At 42.3% G+C, this 22033-nt stretch overlaps 1 protein-coding gene across 5 annotated transcripts in view; it reads right to left on the minus strand.

The window, feature by feature from the left end:
- Nucleotides 1-22033, minus strand: part of PTPN13 (protein tyrosine phosphatase non-receptor type 13) — a 626469-nt gene that overhangs the window by 477497 nt on the left and 126939 nt on the right. The window lies entirely within an intron of this gene.

Below are 22033 nucleotides of genomic sequence, written 5' to 3' on the forward strand. Positions count from 1 at the left end.
GGCTTTTCACTAAAATGTAATTCTATCCCCCCTTACTCTTCTCTTCTATATATAAGTTCATGTAAACCTTTTTTTTCCTTCTCTTCTTATATTTTAAGTTCATGTAAATCGTGCCGAGCTCCACATCCATGGAGATGATGCGGTATATAACTTAAGGTTTAGTTTAGTTAGTTTAGTTTAGTTTAGGGTTGATGCAGCGTGGCTCCCCGAAGACTATAGATGCCGAGTTCCATCAAACCACTATTTGGCTGACTGATAGGATCTCTGACCTGAAGAGCCCCCATAGTACTGATAGGAGTGTCTGGAGGGATGAAAGGTAGAACATCCCGGTCCTTGAGAGGACCAGGGCCTGCTATCTGGCAAGGACTTGGGTTTATGGTCCTGCACATAAGCCATAAGGTCATCCAGACTTTTACCGAAGAATAATTGCCCTTTAAAAGGTAGCTTACTGAGGGTTGCCTTGGAGGATGAGTCACCGGACCTTGCCTGATCCACATTATCCTAAGCACAGAGATAAAGGACCCCAAGAGCTTTCTCATCACTCTGAAGGATCATATAAGGCAGCTGCCACACCTGAAATTAAAAAGGGAAGATCCTGAAGCAAAATAGTGACAGGATCATGGCCAAGCTTTGAGTAGCAAGCTCTAGCCACAAAGGAAGTGGTCGCAGCCCCTTTCAACCCAGAGGCCACAGAGTCAAAGAGCCATTTCAGAACAAAATTAATCCTATTGTCCTGTGCATTTTTCTGCACAACCCCTCCTTCACTAGGGAGAGAAGAACATTTAGTAACCTGTGCCACCAAGAAATCCTCTTTTGGGGGCATAAAATGCTGGTTAAACGCATCTGCCACCAGCTAGAGTTTAGACATGGCTTTAGTGACTCTCAGAGGACCTTCCAGGGCCTCCCAGTGATCCTTGAGTATTTTTGCAATGCCTGGATGATCAGGAAAGGACAAAGACTGCGGCTTTGTGTTACTCATGAGAAAGCATTCTGCCGCTGCAGACTGTCCAGCCTCCAATTTCAACTCCTGGAGGGATTCAGAAATTAACTCGATCAAGGCGGGAGGGCTTGAAGAGTCTCTGCACCATGGGGTCCTCACCCAGATCTGCAAGGCCCACAAGTATAGCTACATCCCCCACAGTGGTGATGCCTGCTTGTATAAGCAAAGGCATGGTTAAGTCATCCGGATAATCCATGTCATCAGTCAACATATCATCTCTTGTCAACTCGGGGACTCTGAACTGTAGACCTGTGTCCTGGGAATGGGGGACCCCTGACGCCAGCAAGGACATCAAAGGATGCATATTTGGCATCTTTTTCTTAGTTAGATATGCCTGGAAATGCATGTTAATAAATTTTGGGGAGGAACCTTCATCTGGAGTAGCAGCTGCCTCCTGAGAACTCATTTTGGTGCTCGTAGATTTGTTCACCTTCAACGTTGACTCGCAGCTGCGTTTCACCGGGGCCACAGGTATGCCTTTCTCGGGGGCCAATTTTGACTTCTTGGACTGGCCACTAGGACCACCAAAAAGGGTTGAGGGAACCAGGGCCGATAAAAGCTTGCCCCCTCATGTGCCGCACAGCACATGGAACACAGTTAATCGCCAGACAGCCATCCACCACAAACAGGGCATGAATCCAAAGTATCTTGCCCTGAGGAGTCTGTCCGAGTAGTTTCGCTTGCAAAAATCAAGCTTGTAGACTTTTTAAATTCAAATCAGGAAATCCAAGATGGCCACCACAGGAGCAATTTTCAGGAAAAAACCAAGAACCCCTAAAATGCAGTGATTTTAGGGGTTTGGGAGGGACCTAGGGCTATCTCCCAAACTGCCCAAAAACTACTTTTAGAGACCCTCCAAAAATCACTTTGACAGACTGTCAGCTGCAGTAAAAGAAACTGAAACAACTTACAGGGAGATCCTCTACCTCAACAAGCCTTATAACTTGGCCTCTGATCTTCTGACTGCCCCTCCGGCCAACACCACAGCCAGAGAACCCTGCTGCCCCTGGGAAATGCCATGCACTTGATCTGACGGAGGAACGCAGTTGGCTCCAATCCCATTAAAACATTCGCAGAGCCGCACAGCCTGCGCTCAAACCCCTAGCAGGAAAACCTGGAGTGAGCCAGCTCCCAACATGAAACAGCCCTGGAGCCCCGATCTGAAAATACAGATTGTCCAGGAGGAGCACTGCAAAGCAGCCAACCTCCTGGAAGCAGACTTTACAAGTTTCAAGTTTATTTTAATTTGATGAATCGCTTATTCAAATTTACTAAGCGAGTTACAATAAAAAAAGATAAACATATATTTAGACATATCATTTAAAATTTAAAAATAATGGGTTAGACCGACAGGCTTACAGACTAATCGATACATAAGGAATGGAGGGATAGAACTACAATTCAATGCTTTAAAGTAGAAAAAAGAACCATAGATGGAAAAAAACATTAGGGAGGGAGTAGTATAAACCTGGAGGTTAACTAATTTAAGATTTGAACATAATTTAAGGATTAAAAGTCTGCAGTCTCCTGCAGCTAGACCTGTCCCTATGGGGAACCTTTGCAACACGAGGATGCAGTCACATAAAAACTTAATACAAGAACAAAATAAACATGAGCCGAAAAGACTGGCTCCTACCATCTCGCTTGTAGGAAAGCAACTGGAAACCAGAGGGCAGTCCTGAGGTATAAGGGGAGAGTCAGAAAAATTATGTAAACGAGGCTTCCTACAAGCAGTTACTTATCGTAATAGGTGTTATCCAGAGACAGCAGGCAGATATTCTCACACGTAGGTGACAGTTTTAAAAGTGTATCGCCACTAAGTTTCTACAAACTTCGCAACTGCTCGCACCGTGCATGCGTGAGTGCCTTCCCGCCCAACATAGGCTCACAATTCCTCAGTTCCATATGCAAGCTAAGAAGCCAACCAGAGTAGGAAGGTGGATTTTGAGAATATCTGCCTGCTGTCCCTGGATAACACTTGTTATGGTAAGTAACTGTGCTTTATCCCAGGATAAGCAGGCAGCATATTCTCACATGTGAGACTCCCTAGCTTACTACAAAGGGAAGGAGGGAGAGTGTTGGCCATTAAGAAAATAAATTTTTCAATACTGCTTGGCCGAAGTGACCTTCTCATCTGGAATAAGATTCCAGACAATAATGAGATATGAATGTATGAAATGAGGACCAAGTAGCAGCTTTACAGATCTCATCAATAGGAATAGAACTTAAGAAAGCAACTGAAGCTGCCATAGCTCGAACTTTCTGTGCTGTCACATGACCCCTGAGTTGCAGCCCAACCTCAGCATAAAAGAAGGCTATACAGGCTGCTAACCATGTGGAGATAGTTATCTTTGATACAGGCCAGCCCAACCTGTTAGGATCAAAGTACATGAACAGTTGAGGAGATGTTCTATGTGGCTTATTCCACTGTGAGTAATAAGCCAAAGCTCGTTTGCAATCCAAAGTATGAAGAGCCATTTCTCCAGGGCGAGAATGAGGATTGGAAAAAAAACACTGGAAGCACAATGGATTGATTCAAATGAAATTCTGTGACTACTTTTAGGAGGAATTTTGGATGGATGCAAAGCAATACATTATCATGGTGGAACACTGTAAAAGGCAGGTCCACCACCAGCGCTTGAAGCTCACTCACTCGACGAGCAGAAGTAATGGAGATTAGAAATACCACTTTCCAAGTGAGATATTTAAGATGAGCAGAAGAAATTGGTTCAAAAGGAGACTTCATCAGTCTAGAGAGAACATTAAGGTCCCAAACCACTGGAGGCAGTTTGAGTGGCGGTTTGATACTGAAAAGTCCTTTCATGAATCTGGAAACAAGAGGATGAGCAGTCAAAGGTTTACCGTTGACTGGTCCATGACAAGCATTGATAGCACAAAGATGAACTCTAACTGAAGTGGTTTTAAGACCTGAGTTGGATAAATGTAGAAGATAATCCAATACTGAAGATATAGAGGAGGATGAAGCATCATGATGATGAAGAGTACACCACATAGAAAACCATATCTGCTTCTGTTGGTAGCACTGCTGTGTAGAAGGTTTTCTGGATGCATCCAAAATGACCCAGACAGGAACAGAAATATCAGTGTCAGCTGAGGTCATCCCAAGAGGTATCAAGCTGTCAGGTGCAAGAACTATAGATTGGGATGTAACAGAGATCTTTGACTTTGTGTGAGAAGAGATGGAAAGATTTTCAGGGGTACTGGTTCCTTGACATTGAGTTGAAGTAGAAGGGAGAACCACAGTTGTCTGGGCCACCAAGGGGCTATCAGGATCATGGTGGCAGATTCTCGTTTGAACTTGACTAGCGTCTTGAGAATGAGAGGAATTGTTGGAAATGCATAAAGGAATTTGTGCATCCAATCCAGGAGAAAAGCATCCGCCTCTATACGTTACAGAGAGTATTGTCTGGAACAGAACTGAGACAGCTTGTGATTGTGGAGGGATGCAAACAGGTCTATCTGAGGGGTCCCCCAAAAGGAGAATATCTGACACAAGACCTTGGAGTTGAGCGTCCACTCGAAGAAATCTGAGTTTGTTGGCAAGAGAATTCTTCTCTTCTTGAATATAGACCGCTTTGAGCAATATGTTACAAGCAATAGCCCAGTTCCAAATCTTCTCGGCCTCTAGACAAAGAATGAGAGAACCTGTTCCTCCTTGTGTGTTTATGTAATATATTGCAACTTGATTGTCCGTGCGTATTAATAGGACTTCATTGGATATAATGTGCTGAAAAGCTCTGAGAACATTGTGAATGGCCCTGAGTTCCAAAAGATTGATGTGGCATTGTTGTTCTTGGGCTTTTGTGGTGTCGGGGTAGCAGGGAGAAATCAGCAGCGGTGGTTGGGGGGGCAGGGAGAAATCAGCAGCGATGGTTGGAGGGGCAGGAAGAGAGAGAGAAAGAAAGACAGGGCAGGGAGAGAGAAAGAAAGAAAGAAGGGGGCAGTGAGAGAGAGAGAGGGAAAGAAAAGGGAAGGGGCAGGGAGAAAGGAAGAAAAAGTTGGGGGAGGGAATGGAGTGTGTCGGGTGGAAGGGGGCAAGCAGGGAGAGAGGAAGAAAAAGTTGGACTCATGGAGGGATAGAGACAGATGTTAGTTGGGGAATGGAATGAGGTCTGAAGGAGACAAAGCATGGAGGATGCAGAAAGAAGGGAAGAAATATTGGGTTGTCACAACCCTAGTCCTAAGGCTCGGTTTGTGGCAGAAAAGGCTTTGCCTAACCCTAGGCTGACTTTAAAGAGGGCTGACCATTGTGACAGGCTAGACACCAGTGGTAGGGAAAATTCTGAATTCCCATTCAAAGCCCAGCTCACAGAACCCTGGGGAGGTGAGGACGATGAGGGTAACAGCCTGGAACAGCCACTGAATCCTCCTACTCTCTCAGCTAACTCCCAGCTGCAGGAGCTAATTAGAAGTCCTAGGAAAGCTAGGCAGAAGCTGCAGGCTGTCCCTCCCCCTCAGAGAACAGGGCGTGGTCGCCTCAATGCACTAGAGGCTGCTCTGAGGAGGAAGCAGTCAGTCTACCCTGGGCCAGCCCAGGAAGGAGGCTTTCAGGATTGCTCTCCTGAGCCTCACCACTATCAGGACGTTGAGATGGTGGATCCAGCCCCTGTCCCTGAGGCCAACCAGCTAGCTGAACCAGAACCCATGGACTGTCTAGAAGCTGCCATGAATACTGAGGCTTGCCCTATGGAAGAGAGCTAAGTACCTTTGCTGGTTTTCTTTTCCTTTTTTTTTTTTTTTTTTTGTATGCTCATGCTAGCCAACTTTTGACTTCTTTCTGGGGAACCTGTTTGCACCTGTGAGCAGTAAGGGAGCAGTGCTGAGCTCCTTGAAAGGTGCCTGGAGCTGGAAACCTTTTTGTTAGGTTTAATTGTGCTGGACTGTTTAATTTATGTTTTTGTTTTTGAAAGCAAGAAAAGCTACAATTGTGATTGTGTGCCTGAGGAAGTAGTTTGGGGAAGAATCCACACAATATCCTAGGTTGGGTTTGTGGGGCCATTTGTGGCATTCTGTTTTTTACAGAGTATAATTAGTGGATTCTGCTACTCCCCTCCCCCACCAACTACTGTTAAGTTGGTTGGGGCCAAGCCGGCTTCAATCCAGGCTTGGGCACAGCACTGGCTTTATTTATAAAGGAAGTGTGACAATTTGTTGCTGCCTGTTTGCCAAAGGCAGAACGATTGGGACTACACTTTGCTACTTACCTGTATAACCTGCAAGGAAGGTGTGAGTTGTTGGCTGTTTGCTTTTCAACTCGATTTGATTTTTGTTCCATTTTTCTTATGTTTTGGGAAAGAGTGAACTGAACCTTGTTCAAGCTGCATTGCCACAATAAAGTGGGACTTTATTTTTTGAAATTGACTGTTTTGAATCTTTTTGATTCCTCATTGAACTGTGTGCCCAGCAGGACTTCCAGCTTTCTCTGGAAGCGCGTCGGACGCAGGCCGTTCTGAGCGCTGTCGGGAGCCCAGCGTATACACGGGCACCGGCAACGTCACAGGGTGCACAGTCAGAAGGAAGTGCAACCAGAGACTCATTAAATCACCAGACAACAAAGGTAGGAAAAATTATTTTCTTTTCAATTTAGTGATCAAAATGTGTCTGTTTTGAGAATTTGTATCTGCTATCTATATTTTGCACAATGGCCCCCTTTTACTAAACCGCAATAGCGGTTTTTAGCGCAGGAAGCGGCGGCCCGCTGGACTCCTCCCCCCAACCAGGTCAGCGCATGTCCTATTTAGTTGGACTCTCTGCGGTGCACGCATTACAGCACAGCACTTCTGCACCAACTTGCACCTTGCTAGAATTTATGCTTTGTCTAATCTGTTTTATAGTTTTATTTAAAAGTTTTATTTTACTTACTGTTTTATTTTAATTTTAGTTTATCTCCTTTACTGTTCTTCTGCCGCCGCAAAGCGGCGGCCCGCCAGACTCCTCTCCCTAACCGAAGGAGTGCGCTAAAGGAGCAGGACCTGCTCCTTCGTGCGCCTTCCCAGTGCGCTTCCTCTTTTAAACTGTTTTTAACTTTTTTAGCCTTTTTTAGTCACATATACAAATCATTAATTTTTAACATCATTGGCATCTTAGTTTTGACTTTTCAATTTCAATTTCAATATAGCAATACTAACTTAGGTCCCACCATGCTCTCTACAAATAATAATATCCCAGTTCACTGGGGCAACAGACCTATTTCTTATAAACCTACCAGATCCTCCCCTCAATCCATCTTGACAATTCCAACTATACCTTTGTGCTCAAATGATGCTACATCAAAAATAATTAATCCTTCTCATAGAAATTTTTCCCTTAGTAACGAACCCCTAAAACTTGGCCTTATCAACTCAAGATCAATCAGAAGTAAACATCACTTATTAAAAGATGCTATTCTTCACCAAGGATTACAGATTTTATGTATTACTGAAACATGGCTTACAACTGGCGACGAAGCTTATCTTTCTTACTGCTGTCCTCCCAATTTTGATTACTATTGGAACCACCGCCATAATCGTAAAGGCGGCGGTGTAGCTATTATTTTTCAAAATAATCTAGTCAAGATTAGTGACCAATCCAATAATAACACTGTAATTGAATTTTTACATGTTCGAATCAATCAGAATCCTAAAACTGACCTCCTTTTACTTTATATTCCTCCCCCTATAGACCACACCAAGTTACTCTCCCTTCATAATTTAATATTTGACTTCTGTTCTGCTTCCTCTTGTCCCATAATTTTGGGTGATTTTAATATTCATTTTGATAACCTTAATAACCCATACACAATTGAAACACTAAATTTTTTTAAGACCTTAGATTTGCAAACTCACATACAGGAACCCACACATTCTTCAAAACATACCCTGGACATGATTCTTATAACCAAATCTCAACTGATATCTTACTCAGTACCGCTCATCTCTCCTGAACCATGGTCAGACCATTATCTAATTTCGCTTAACTGTTGTTATTCTTACCCAACAGTAACAAAATCTTTTTCAACCCCAAAAAAAAGATTAGGTTTAGAGATTTTTCAAAATTAAAAATCACTGATATCATTCCTTTTTTCAGTTCTTCTATAAATATCCCCAATTTCGAATCCATTGATGAGCAACTACAATTTTGGAATTCCTCACTTGAAACTCTTCTGAATGATAAAGCACCAATAATCTCAAAAACAGTTTCCCTCCATAAATTACGTAACCCTTGGTACTCGGAAGACTTATCGTTAACAAAAACACAACTCCGTTCACTGGAAAGGAAATGGCGATCATCCAAAACTTCTACAAATTTACAACGTTATAGAGAAAAGGCATATCTCTATAAAAACAAAATTAATCAGGCAAAAAAAAATTATTATTCCAACAAAATCTATAAAGCTAAAAATAGCTCTGAATTATTTGCTATCCTCAAATCCATCACACCGGAAACCAAAAACAATAATTCAAATTCAACATCCAATCCCAAAGCACAAGATCTGGCGGACTATTTCTGCGAAAAAATTGATCTTATACGAAAAACCTTTGACACTAATATATCAGATGAGTCCTTACTCAATAGCATTAATTCTACTATACCTACGTCCAAATGTACAAATTTTAGAATTCCATCTTTAAAAGAAATAGAAGGGGTTTTTCAAAGAATCAATATAAAAAGTTCTCGATCCGAATTAATTCCTCCGTTTTATCTGAAAAAAATTTTCTCCTGCTTTGGCCCCTTTATTCAGTCACTCATTAAAAATAGTTTTCTTACAGCCACTGTCCCTATCAATTGGAAAACATCTATTGTTACACCAATATTGAAAAAACACAATGCTAGTCAGGAAGATGTATCCAATTATCGCCCAATTTCTAACTTACCTTTTTTAGCAAAGTTAACAGAAAAACTGGTTTTCGAACAATTATCGGATTTCATTGAATCTTCAAATGCATTGCACCCTAACCAAACTGAATTCCGCAAACATCATAATACAGAATATTCAATGCTAGGCCTCATAACTAACATCCATTATTACTTAGATCACCATAAATCAGTTGCCCTTTTCTCCTTAGACTTATCTGCGGCTTTTGATACTATCGATCACGATCTCTTACTTAATCGTTTAGAGTCTCTTGGCATTGGTGGGCAGGTTCTAAATTGGTTTGTCTCTTTTCTTTCAAACCGATCCTCCACTGTTAAATTTAAAGATGATCATTCTAATTCTTACTCATCATCTTTCGGAATACCTCAGGGTTCTATTCTGTCACCTCTTATTTAATATTTTCCTTTCACCTCTACTTACAATTTGTCAATCTTTAGGCTTTACTTCATTTTCTTATGCCGACGACATCCAACTTCTTCACCCTTTTGACCCCGAAAATGTCGAAGAAATTAAAACAATTAATACTAAACTGGACACAATAAAAAATTGGCTTAGCCTTAATAAATTATCACTAAATATACAAAAAACTCAAACCATGTTTTTCACTTGGAAAAAAGACATTTTTCCAAGATCTTCATTTGCACTCGATAACATCCCTCTTGAATCAGTACCTATGCTAAAAATTTTAGGCATAATTATTGACGCTAATTTATCTTTTCATAATCACATTAGTCAAATAGTTAAATCTTGTTTTTATAAACTCCGCCTGATATGGTCCATCTCATCATTTCTAGAACCTAAATCCGTTAATATACTTATCCATTCCATGATCATATCCAAACTAGATTATTGTAATTCTTTGTTAATTAATATATCACAAAAAGAAAAAAGAAGACTTCAGATAATCCAAAATACTGCAATAAAACTCATCCATAAAGCAAAAAATATGACCACGTTACACCGCTATTGATCAAGTCCCATTGGCTACCTATCAGCCACGGAATCACTTTTAAGATATTATTTTTGGTATTTAAAGTACTATCTTTTAATGAACCTCAATTCATGTCCAGAATGATCATTCCATATTATGCCCCTCGTTCTCTTCGATCATCATCTCAAGACCTACTAACTGTTCCTTCCTTGAAAATTGTGGGTACAAGGAGAAATGAAATGTTTTCTGTGATAGCTCCACAAACCTGGAACGCTTTGCCACTTTATATCAGAAAAGAAAAGGATCTTATCTCTTTTAAAAAACTTTTTAAAACTTTTTTATTTAATGATGCTTTTACTAATTAAACTATTAAGCCAATGCTGACTCTCAATATTTTTTTTTTTTAATTTATCTCCCTTCCCTGTGTTCTTACCTCTTTTATGTTTTTCTGCCTGAGAAAATTGTAACTTTCTTCCCCTTTTCCTTCTATATCATGTTTGTCACTAAGCCACATGTATAAAGAAATTTATAATGCGTTATAAGTATTTTAACTTTTTACTTGTGTCTTAATAGTGTTTGTCCTCTAAAATGTTGTTTTAAAATTGCTTGTTTTCTAAAAAGTCGTTTTTTAAAATTGTTCATCGTTTAGAATGTTTTATATAGGCGATTCATCAAATAATAATAAACTTGAACTTGAACTTGGAAGCCTATGAGCATTGGGAGCAGCACAGGGCATTTGGCGCAGCTCCCTGCGCTAAAAACTGCTATTGCGGTTTAGTAAAAGGGGAGGGGGTATATTTGTCTATTTTTGTATAGTTGTTACTGAGGTGACATTGCATATTTTAAAGTCATCTGCCGCAGCAGGGGACCAGGGCTGGATTGTGGGAGTCTGTGGAGTGTGTTCGATGTAAGCATGTTCAGGGTTCCCTGTTGAATGTGAGGCCTTGTCCTCTTATTGGAATGGTATCTTTGCAATTTTGCAGGGGGTGCTCCAACGGTCTGTGCAATGGTCGTATCAGATTTTGGTTCTGAGCCATGAGGGGGAGTTGTCTGCCCAGGGCCTTTCCCAGGACCAATGCCACTTTTTGACATTTATCCAATCATGAGTCTGCAAGGTTAAGATTCTTATCCAGTATACACTTTTTATAATAGTTCTGGACTTATCTAATATAATAAAATGCTAGGCCGCGCATGCGCACTAAAAAAAACGTGTTCCCTGATCCGTCGCGAAAACACGAGTGCGCATGCGCACGTTTTACGTCATCACCTACTCTCCACCTCGCGCCACCTATCACTGTCATCACCTGCTCTCCACCGATCACTGTTCCTCCTGCACCATGCCACACCAGGCATGTCCGCAGCCGGCCTCGAGCTCCTGGGGGCCGGCGGCGCTGTGCTGAGGTCCCGCCTCCCGCTTCCGCACTACATGGCGCCGCCAGACCCGGCCCTACACTGAGATCCGCGATCGGGTTGCCATGGAAACCCCGCCGCAGCCTCGCAGCTAGGTAGGGGAACAACAATCGCGCTTATGTTCAAGCCACCGCCACGACTCCCCTCTCGAACCGCACCAGGATCGAGAGAGGAGCTGTGGCGGGGGCTTGAGCATAAGCGCCATTGTTGTCCCCCTACCTAGCCGCGAGGCTGCGGCGGCCTTCCTCACCCGGCTCACACTGAATCCAAGTAAACAACCGGGGCTGCCTAAAGAAACAAAGTTTCACGGTGCTTGGCCCGCAAAACAATTCCTGCCGTTGCCGAAATTTGGCCCACCGTTCCTTCCCTTCCTCCATCAGGTACAGTTCACCTCCGCCTATGTTAAAAGGAGCTGCTTTGAAATTGGAGCCCTGCCGCCACCGTAACACATTCCCTCTGCCGCGGTCCCATATGTCAGAGAAGGGGCGGGACCAAGGCAGAGGGGAACGTGCTACAGCAGTGGCAGGCCTCCGATTTCGACGCGGCTACTTTTAACATTGGTGGATTCACTGCACCTGATAGAGGGAGGGAAGGAAAGGTGGTTGGGCGCTGTTGAGCCCCTCTTTAGCCTTAGACCCTCTCCTAACTGCTCCCTCCTGTCTCAGACCACTGGAGCACCTGATGGAGGGAGGGAAGGAAAGGTGGTTGTGTGCTGTTGAGCCCCTCTTTGCCCTCAGACCCTGTCCTAACTGCTCCCTCCTGTCTCAGACCACTGGGGGGAGGTGCCTGTCTTCAGCTGCAGGGATGGAGGGAGGGAAGAAGAAAGAAGGGGCCCTGGCAAGCGAGTTATCAAAAGCCAACCATAGCCTGGGACCCCTACATGATATGAATAATGACCAGACAACAAAAGGTAAGAAAAATAATTTTATTTTCTGTTTTGTGATTACAATATGTCAGATTTGAAATGTGTCTTGAGGGAGGCTTCCGCCGCGGCTTTGGACAGAGGGGTACCATTTTCGTGGGAGCCGGCCTTCAGAGAGGCTTGGGATGCGGGGACGGATGCGGGAGGGGCTGCCGCTGCGAAGGGCTTTGGTGGGGGAGCCAGCCAGACCACAAGTGTGGGGACGTTGTAAGCGCAGATTGGTCAAGGAGCCGCCGCTGCTGAAGCTTTGAAATTGCTCTCCCACCGTCACTCCCTCCCGCCCCGGCTCTGCCTCTGCCCCTGCCCAGGTTCAAAAGCAGGAGACATCTAGCACCCTTTAATCTAACGGGCTTAAACACTAGTACTGGAATAAAGCCTACTGAAACTAGTGCCATAGTTCTTGTGAGCTTTAAGTGAAAGTAACAGATGGCTCAAGAAACAGCAGAGTTTGAGGGATACACAGAGAAGCATCTTAAAAAGGTGTTGTTAAAACCAGCTCTTCTGGACGATGAGACAACGTCCCCCGTTCAGTCCTCTTGGATGGATTTGGAATCAACAATGAAGAAGGCGATCCGGGCGGAGCTTCACAGTAGCACCTTGTTACAATACCTGAAAAAAGCGATGATTCCCAGGGGGCTACATATTTTGAAGGAACCCAAGATGGTATCGTCTGATAGAACATTTGGGGAAAAATGGACAGCCATCCTTAACAGATGTTCTAGAGATTTAATGATCCTTTTGGTGGAGAGAACTGAAGGGACAGAAGGGGAATTATGCAAGAAGGCCGGCGAATTGGAGGCTGAGTTGCAATTACACCACGACAAAGAGGAGTTCGATAGAAAGCTTTTGGATCTCAAGAACTCTATGAAACAATTTAGGGATGAAATCGAGCAAACGAAGACCAAGAAATGGAAGAGGGACGAGAGGGATTATCAACTGGACCAAGTTTATTCCTGGCAGCATAAGAACTATACTTCTACCCCCCCTCAACACAAGAGGGTTGCTTTTGATAGCACATCCCCAGACTCTGTATTAGCGAGGGGTCCACTGAAACTATAACTGTAAAATCAGGGGATTTACCCAACAGAGAAGACAGAGGCAGAGGACGATCCCGCCAATGGGGGAGGGGTTTGACACACCAACAACAACAGCAATTACAACCTTCTCGGACCCGGAATCGACAGTGATAAATCTATCACATACTTCACTGTCATTAAACCAACTCTCTATTTTGGATCGGGGCCTTGGTTTTGTTACCACACACCCTCCTGGCTTCTTTAAATTACAACTAGCACTCAATGTGTTTATAAGGAAGATGCAACTAAGAGTCTTTTTTTCTCAGATCAAGGATACAACAACAATTCAGGAACTATCACCTGACACAAATCAGGACTTAGATGAATATGATACTGTAAACTCCATTTCGATCTGTAAAACTAAGTCCAGATGGGTGCCCCCAGGCCCCATGGACCCCCTGATATTTGCTTTCAGAGATGGGGTTGTTAGGGAATTGAAAGATATCCAATTGAATTGGGATAACGGAGGGTTATACAATATTACTAGAACACAACACCAGGCTTTTCAACTATTAGATAATGACAATATTATCATTATTAAAGCATATAAGGGGGGTGCCACGGTGGTTATGAATAGGGTTGATTATGAGAATGAAGCTAGATGCCAACTTAGCGACACAAAAGCCTACAAGGCACTTCAAAAGGACCCCACGCAAGATCTAGCAGGGGCTATAATGCAATGCCTTAATGACAACTTAAAAGTGGGCACTCTTACAAAGAAAGAGTATCTTTTTCTGTTTGAGAAAAATCCTAGGACTCCAAAAATCTCTTTCGTTCCTAAAATACATAAAACTTTGGATGCCCCGCCCGGACGTCCGATTGTTAATACCCGTCAATCGATTCTTGAACCCCTCTCAAAATTTGTGGACTTTTTCCTTAGGGATGAGGTTTTTAAGATTAGATCTTTCATAAGAGATTCCACCCACTTTTTGAGGAAACTGGCTTCGGCTGACATAGGTACACATGATAGATGGTTGGTCACTCTAGATGTAACTTCCCTTTACACCCAAATCCCCCAACTTCAGGCACTTGAGGTGAAACAAGAAGTATTAGACAAAAGGCCCACTCCCCAACGAATTTCAACGGAGTTTTTGTTGAAACTGGCACAATGGGTCATCCTTGATAATTTTTTTCAATACCAGGATCAATTTTTCCAACAGACCCAGGGGGTTGCGATGGGGGCTACTATGGCCCCCTCAGTAGCTACCCTCTATATGGCCAGATTTAAGGATAGATTTGTCTATACATCTAGGTGGTACACCCATGTATCTTTTTGGGGACGCTTTCTCGACGACATTTTCTTAATTTGGGAGGACACAAGGGAACGTCTTGATGAGTTTTTTTCATACTTGAACACAGTTGATCCTAATATCACATTTCCAATGGCATGCCATCAAACACACATCCAATTTTTGGATATTGCTATCACCATTACTGGTGATGAGGTCCACACCTCCCTCTTTAGGAAGCCGGTCACCCGTAACACACTTCTACATTTTGATAACTTCCACCCGTACAAATTACGCTTTAACTTACCAGTTGGGCAATTTCTACGGATACGGCGGATATGCTCATCCATAGAAGAATTTCGGAGGCAGGCCGATTTACTATCTGACCGGCTACGGGTGAGAGGCTATCCAAATAGAGCCATTAAGCAGGCTTACACGAGGGCAAGATTTGCCCAACAAATCCGACACCACAGAGGAGGAGGAGAGTGAGACCCTCACGTGCGTCCTTCCCTTTTCTAAAGCTGTTAATTTTCTAATACAGGCCATGAGGAGACACTGGCATATAGTACAGGGACATTTCTCCTTGTACAATTTTCCGAGAATTCCATACTCGAGGGGGACGATGTTGGGGCAAAAATGCAACTTCCAAAAACATGGTTGTAGGAAAACAAAGAGTGGAGGACAGCATACAGCTTGTGGGAGATGTCAATGGTGCCACCTTACGATTGAGGAGAGGTCGTGGAAAGTCCCAGGAAGAGACAAATTCTTGGAATCTTTGAATGATACTGACTGCAACATCAGTGATGTCGTATACACGATTATTTGTCCGTGCGATCTAATATATGTGGGACGCACGTCAAGGCCAATACGGGTTAGATTGACCGAACACAAATCTCAGATTTTGAATAAGGTTGAAAAAGCCCCTTTGGTTGACCACTGGCTGGTTCATAACCATAAAGTTGAAGACATGAGATGGAGGGTTATCGAGAAAGTTGTGGGGAGGGATGGTGGGAAAGATTAAATTAAGTTGAATGAACGAGAGCAGAGAAACATCTTTTTTCTTAATACAGTCGAACCTTATGGACTTAATTGTGCGTTGGAGTGGGTTTCATTGTTTTGATAGATTCTGACCAATAGGGCTCCATTGTTTTGACCGATTCTGACCAATAGGACTTAGGGGGAGGAGTTACTGGCACAAATGGGAGGACACTATATAAACACCGGTGTACACGCCGACGCCATCTTGCTCTTTTACAAACAGACAGAGTCGGATGACATAGGCAACCCGGTAAGACACTTGGATTTTAAAGTTGGGTAGTAATTACTTATAAAACTTAGCGGGTGGGTGATGTTATAGAATAAGTACTAATGTCACCTTCCTGTTATTATTTTAGGGGGACCCTTGATACAGCACAGACGGTGCGAAACATGTCGGGTCATGTTCCCAAGGTTTAGCTGGCATAAGATAAGTACACTGAACCTCAGTATTTCTTACTATTATGTAATAAATTATTTATTTAAACATACTATTTAAACAAAAAGCACTTATAAATGAATGAAATAGCCAGTGATGATTGCACCACATAATTTCTTCCCGCAATAACAAGATATTACAGCGGTGGAGTGGTGGGGCTGAGGCTTTTTCATTTATCCACTCATGAGTCTGCAAGGTTAAGATTCTTATCCAGTATACACTTTTTATAATACTTTTTGACCTTAGGCATTCTGATGGCCAAGCGACAGATTTTGCAAGTTTGGATGGATGACGGTTCCCCGGTTTTGGGGGCCTGGGTGAATTCCATGTGGGAACTGGTGGGTTGGGAACTTAGAGGGGAACGTCATGATCAGAGGGCACGGAGAAAGTCTTACTGGGCCTTGTGGCATGTGTTCCTTGCTGACACACTAGTGGATGGCTGATCCTGCGCAGGGTTCTTGGATGGGAGACTATTTTTGGATTTTTGGTCTGAACCACAGGGGGAGGGGAAAGGGAGGAGGTTCTATTTCTTTCTTTCAGGTTGGTAGATTGGGGGGAGAGGAGGCTCTTTCTATATATATGCAGTAAAATGTGGATTTCTCTCTCAGTGTGGGAGCTGCATTGCGGTTCTGCTCACGCATTTCTCTGCTGGCCCTCTTGGGGGATTGCTTTGTGTACCTTCTTGCTATTTCTCTTTTCGTGGGTATGGCCCCCTATCCTCCGGAGGGGATTAACTGATTATTTGTTTTGATGTGCTATTTCTTACTGGTACCTGTTCTTATGCGCATTGTTGTATTGCTTGTTCTTCCCTATTGTTCCCTCCCTGATGTGAAATTCAATAAAAAAATTTAAAAAAAAAAAAAGTCATCTGCCTTGACCTCTTTGAAACCCCCCCCCCCCAAATATAAATTATAATTAACATTTTCTCTGCAAACTTTGCTTCACTGTGCTTTGTGTTTTTGTTGGTAGATCATTTTGACTTGGTCATTTTAAAAGTAGCTCGCAAGCCAAAAAAGTGTGGGCACCCCTGCATGAGATTGCATACTGGTCTAAACATAAGGTTTCCTTACACTGCCCCAGTTTCTTGAATCATTTGCCAATCTCCAAGAAGGAAAGTGAGGAAGGAAGGTGATGCACTAATTGGATGTCAGGTCGACACTCTGATGGTTTCTGAAAGTAATGGAGTTAGTTAGGGTGACAGACCAGCTCTTTGTTTTGCTCAGCGAACCCAGGAAAGGAGAGGTAGTGTTGAAGGCTTTATTAACTGAAAGGAATAAGGAAATAACAACCACAGCCTATAGGTGTTGTGGTCACAGAGTACGCATAGTAGTTGTGGGCCTACTTTATCAGAGCTCAGGCATTCTCCAGGACAACCACTTGGGTGACTTCGCATTCATTTTTCAAACATTACTTGCTGTCATCCAAGAAAGGAAATGGGTCACCCTCAGGGCAGAAGTCCTGAGGGCCCAAATTGACTTTTTCTGCCCAGTCTAGGGAGAGCTTGGGTACTTCTCACTGGTCTGGCAAGGCTGAAGAGAAAGGGAAAATTATTATACTTACTTAATTTTCTTTCTTAGAGCCCCTCCAGACCTGTCCAGGAGCTCCGGAGAGGAATGAGAAAAGATGCACTGCAGGTAAACTCAAGTATATTAAATATAAGGCATAATGGCAATAGCCTAGTGCTCCAAAACAGCAAGGACCACCAGTATTGTAGGATTGCTTATTCCAAGGGATGGTGGTAAAAATAGTAGAGGGTTTATAATGAGGTAATTAGTAATCCCAAACCAGAACAGGCTACATTAACAATGCACAAAAATACACGATGTTTTGTAACAGCACATATTCTTACACATGGCGTAATATTATAAAAGCCATTTGATGCACAAAAAAAGTTTATAAAATTACCCCTAACATGTGCTATACTCGTACACAGTCACTAGTATTACTCCATAGCATGTATTTACTAAAATCTTTTTCTTCTGAACAACAGCATGCCTAAAATTTAGGATATACTATGCCCTCCTTGTGCTTCAGTTTTCATTAAGAAAAAGATATTGTAGACTAGTGACTTCAATTTTACTTATGTGCACACAATGACAACAGCCTTAACATATGATAGCATCAGAATTAGATTTAAAGTACAGGTAAATTATACAAGCCCATAAAATTATTTTTTATCTATTATACAAATAGGATACAGTAAGAAGGCAAATCTTTCAGTAAGGTCTACAGCAAGTATTGAGGTCTAATCCAGTGCTTCCACAATTTTAGCTGAAAAACATGACTTCCTGGTGGTAACATACCTAAGTTCATCTCTCATTCGTGCATCTAAAAACATTCTATTCTCTGATCTCAAAACTCTATTTGGTTTGTAAATTTTCAAACATTTGGTCAGATAATCTGGTAAAGTATCCCTTGATGGATTACTTTCAAAACCTTGAATTGTACTCGATAACAGATTGGCAAGCAATGTAATTTTTTTAGAATTGGGACGATATGTTCATATTGTGATGTGCCCATCACGACATGTGCTGCAGAATTTTGTACAATCTGTAATGCTTTCAAGCAGGAAGATGGAAGACCCAAGTAAATACCATTACAGTAATCAAACTTTGAGAGCACCGTCTGCAAGACTTGTCTGAAATCCCAACCTGATAAAATATTTTTCAGTTGGAGTAACTTTCTGATTGCTAAGTACGTAGTCTGCACTACTTTAGCTACTTGAGATTTTAAATGAGAGGGGCCTTCGGCGTCTGAGCCAATCAGGGCCTTAAGTTCCTCCCTCTGTATCCCAGAGAGGTACTGCTGAACAGGGCAAGAAAAATAAAAAATAAAAAGAGTGGAGATGCTCAACATTGCAGGAAGATAGAGGCAGCGACACAGAGGGGAGTTGAATGATAGACATTGCCAGAGAGGATATGCCACAGGAGACCCTGGCAAAAAGAGAAGACAGAAGAAGTTAGAAACCAGAGAATTAGGACCAACACAATTAGAAAAATAATATGACCAGTTTTTGTAATGTACATATACCAGAACTGGCGTTAGACCGGCCTGGGGCCTGCGAGAAAAACTGCATTCATCGGTCTTCAGTCTCCATCACAGCAGTAGCACATCTCCGTCTTTGCAATGGGCTACTTTTGGCATCTCTTCAATTCATTAGCAGCCTCACAATCAACTCTTCTATGCTACCTCAGACCTGGTAGTAAATTTCTCACGTTGCATTCACATTAGAACAATCTGTGGACTTTTCTGCCATGTTGTAGAATAGATAATAGGCTTGTTACCATACTGTATGCCATCTACCATGCGAGCTAATTCAGGTGCTGAAGCCCTTTCTGCATCATTCACCTTTTAATGTGTGCATTGAGCTCAAATTTACCATCTACTTCTGCCCTCAGTAGCTTTCTGAATTGGCAAAACCATAGGCACAAAATCAAAATGAAATGCCCTTATAAATAAGACCCTGTAACTGGTTTATAAGAGAAATTGCATTTAACTGGCTGGGGTTCCTTCAGGACAGGTTTGGGAATCACTAACTCCCCCCCCCCTCTCCTTTTTACACAGCAGCGGTAACTGCTCCGAAGTCCATAGGGATTTATATGGCTTCAGGGCTTTTGCCACGCAGCTTTGTATAAAAAAGGGGGGGCAGGTAAGTTTAAGTATTATGGAAACTCCTATGTGAAGTTTACTTTAGGTACATATTTATGGAATATCATTTAGCCAGAACTTCTCAGAGAATGACACAAGGACAAAGTTTATCTCCATCCCCACCCCATCCTTGCAAACTCTGTACTGAAATTGATGCATTCATGGGTGCTGGAATTCAAACTGAAGTTGAATCATGATAAAACTAGATTCTTTTTTGCTTCATCCTGTAAGATTCTCCACAAACCATCAATCAGGATAAATTCAATGTTATACACAATTCATCCAACGATCAAAATCTTGGGAGTTGTCCTTGATCAGCATTTGACTACGAAAAATCAGATAGATGCTGTGGTTCAAAAGGGCTACTGTACACTATGGAAGCTGTGAACCATTAGACTGTACTTTGAATTTTCTGTGTTCAGACTTTTGGTTCAGTCATTGTTGATGAGTCTTCTTGACTACAGCAACATTGTTTATCTGACAATTTCTAAGAATAATATGGCCAGACTGAAGTTGGTTAAGATTACAACAGTCAGACTGATTTACAGCCTGAAGAAATAAGATCATGTGACACCATTTTATCGTGCGTTCCATTGGCTTCCGATGGAGGCGTGTGTCATTTTTAAGTTAGGCTGCCTTTGCTATAAAGTTGCTGTTATGCCTATGGCCAGGGGGTAACTGAAACTCAGCATACTACGTGACATGTCTCCTCAAGTCTGCTTATTTGCTATCATCCTGACCAACGTGAACTTCGTTACCAAGAACACACTGTGGGTGCTGTTTCATTGTCTTGGACCTTGCAAAACTCATCTGCCGGACTGCTGTCCTCAACCTTGTTTACACTGAGACAACTTACTTCAGCATCTTGGTGTGTGTATTGTGATAAGAGCTCACCTGTGTGTAACAACTTAAGCATCTTGGTGTGTGGAATAAAGGTCAAACAGCGGTTAACCTCCCAGCTGGAAGATAAGAGGGACACGTGTTGTTTTTTGCAGAGACAGAGACAGGGCAAAGGTAGTGTGGGAAAAAGGTATATAAGAAACACTGGGACGGTACCAAAAGGAATCTTGCTGCAGCCGTGGGAGGGCCTTTCCCTTGATCATCTAAGATTCCTGATCAGTATTGGAGAGGGGCATGGCAGACACAGACAAGTATTCTATTTGGTGTATATAGATATTCTCTGCTTATATCTTGTATATTATCTGATGTCTATCTGCATTATTTGGTATTATCTGATGTTTATGCAATAAACAATCATATTACTCTGAAGCTTTGTTGGGAGTGACTTCTACATACCCTTGTTAGATAAATACGTGGCAGTACAGTTGCCTTTGGTACAGCTCCACTTTATTTAGCCAATAGTTTTCTTGTAGCAGCTAATAAGAATAGTAGTAGATCATCATATACCTTCTTCATTTTCCCATCCGTGCAGGGTTGTAAAAGTAAGAAATTTCTCTATCATACACTTTCATACCAAGCAACCATTCATGACAAAGAATTTAAATTGTTATTGCTTATATCTTGCTCTTATGAACATTTTAGAAATCAGTTGAAAACCTCTCTTTTCAAAACACCTGACTAAATAGATATCACTGTGTCTTTTGTAACTTTTTCATTTGTAATCTTTTATAAACCACATTGAACTTATGGTTATGTGGTCTAGAAATTTGGTGTTATGTAATGTTGTATCAAGTTAAAATTTAATAAAATGTTGCTTGCAAACCAAATGTTGCTTGCAAACCAAGTTACTTGCAATCCAAGGTTTTACTGTACTGGTAAAGGAAACTTATATTTACCAGTACTTTATATCATGGACTCGGAGTCGGTATATTTTTACCGGCTGCAACTCCACAGACCAATGTATACTGTAACAAATGTTAAGTGCTCATAAGCAGTGGGATTTCCTTTGATCTGTGTGCACTGTCACATGTGCACTTATGCATATTCACAATGTACGTGTTGATGTAGGGATACTCACAAAATAATGGCTACATGACTTTCCAATTTTGGACCCACCAACACTCTCTTCCTGACCAGGCTGTTACTGGGATGGCCTATTCTGATGACAGTTTGTGAACAAAATCAAGAAAATAAAAGGCACTGTTTTAGCCAAAATCCTCAACATTGGACTTAAGAGAAATATTAAAGATATGTGGAGAATGGGCTCAGACGTCTAAGGCCTCTCCCCTGGGAGAGGCTTTAGGCACCTGAACTAACCAGGGCCTCAGGCCCCTCTCCATGCATCCCAGGATGCACTGGGAAGGGGAAGGTCCGCCATTTTGGAGTGGCAGGCCTGTGAACAGAAGATTGTCCTTGCCCCCCCAAATATGTGGCTCTGATGCATAACCCATGAGATGGCCCATTTCCACATTCTGATGGTCTCCCAACACAAGATTTATGACCCCATTCCAATCTACTTGTTTACATAATACATAATCACCTGGTGGTCTGTTTGAACAAGAATGGC

The sequence above is a fragment of the Geotrypetes seraphini genome, chromosome 1 (assembly GCF_902459505.1).
Source record: "Geotrypetes seraphini chromosome 1, aGeoSer1.1, whole genome shotgun sequence".
NCBI classification, from domain to species: domain Eukaryota; kingdom Metazoa; phylum Chordata; class Amphibia; order Gymnophiona; family Dermophiidae; genus Geotrypetes; species Geotrypetes seraphini.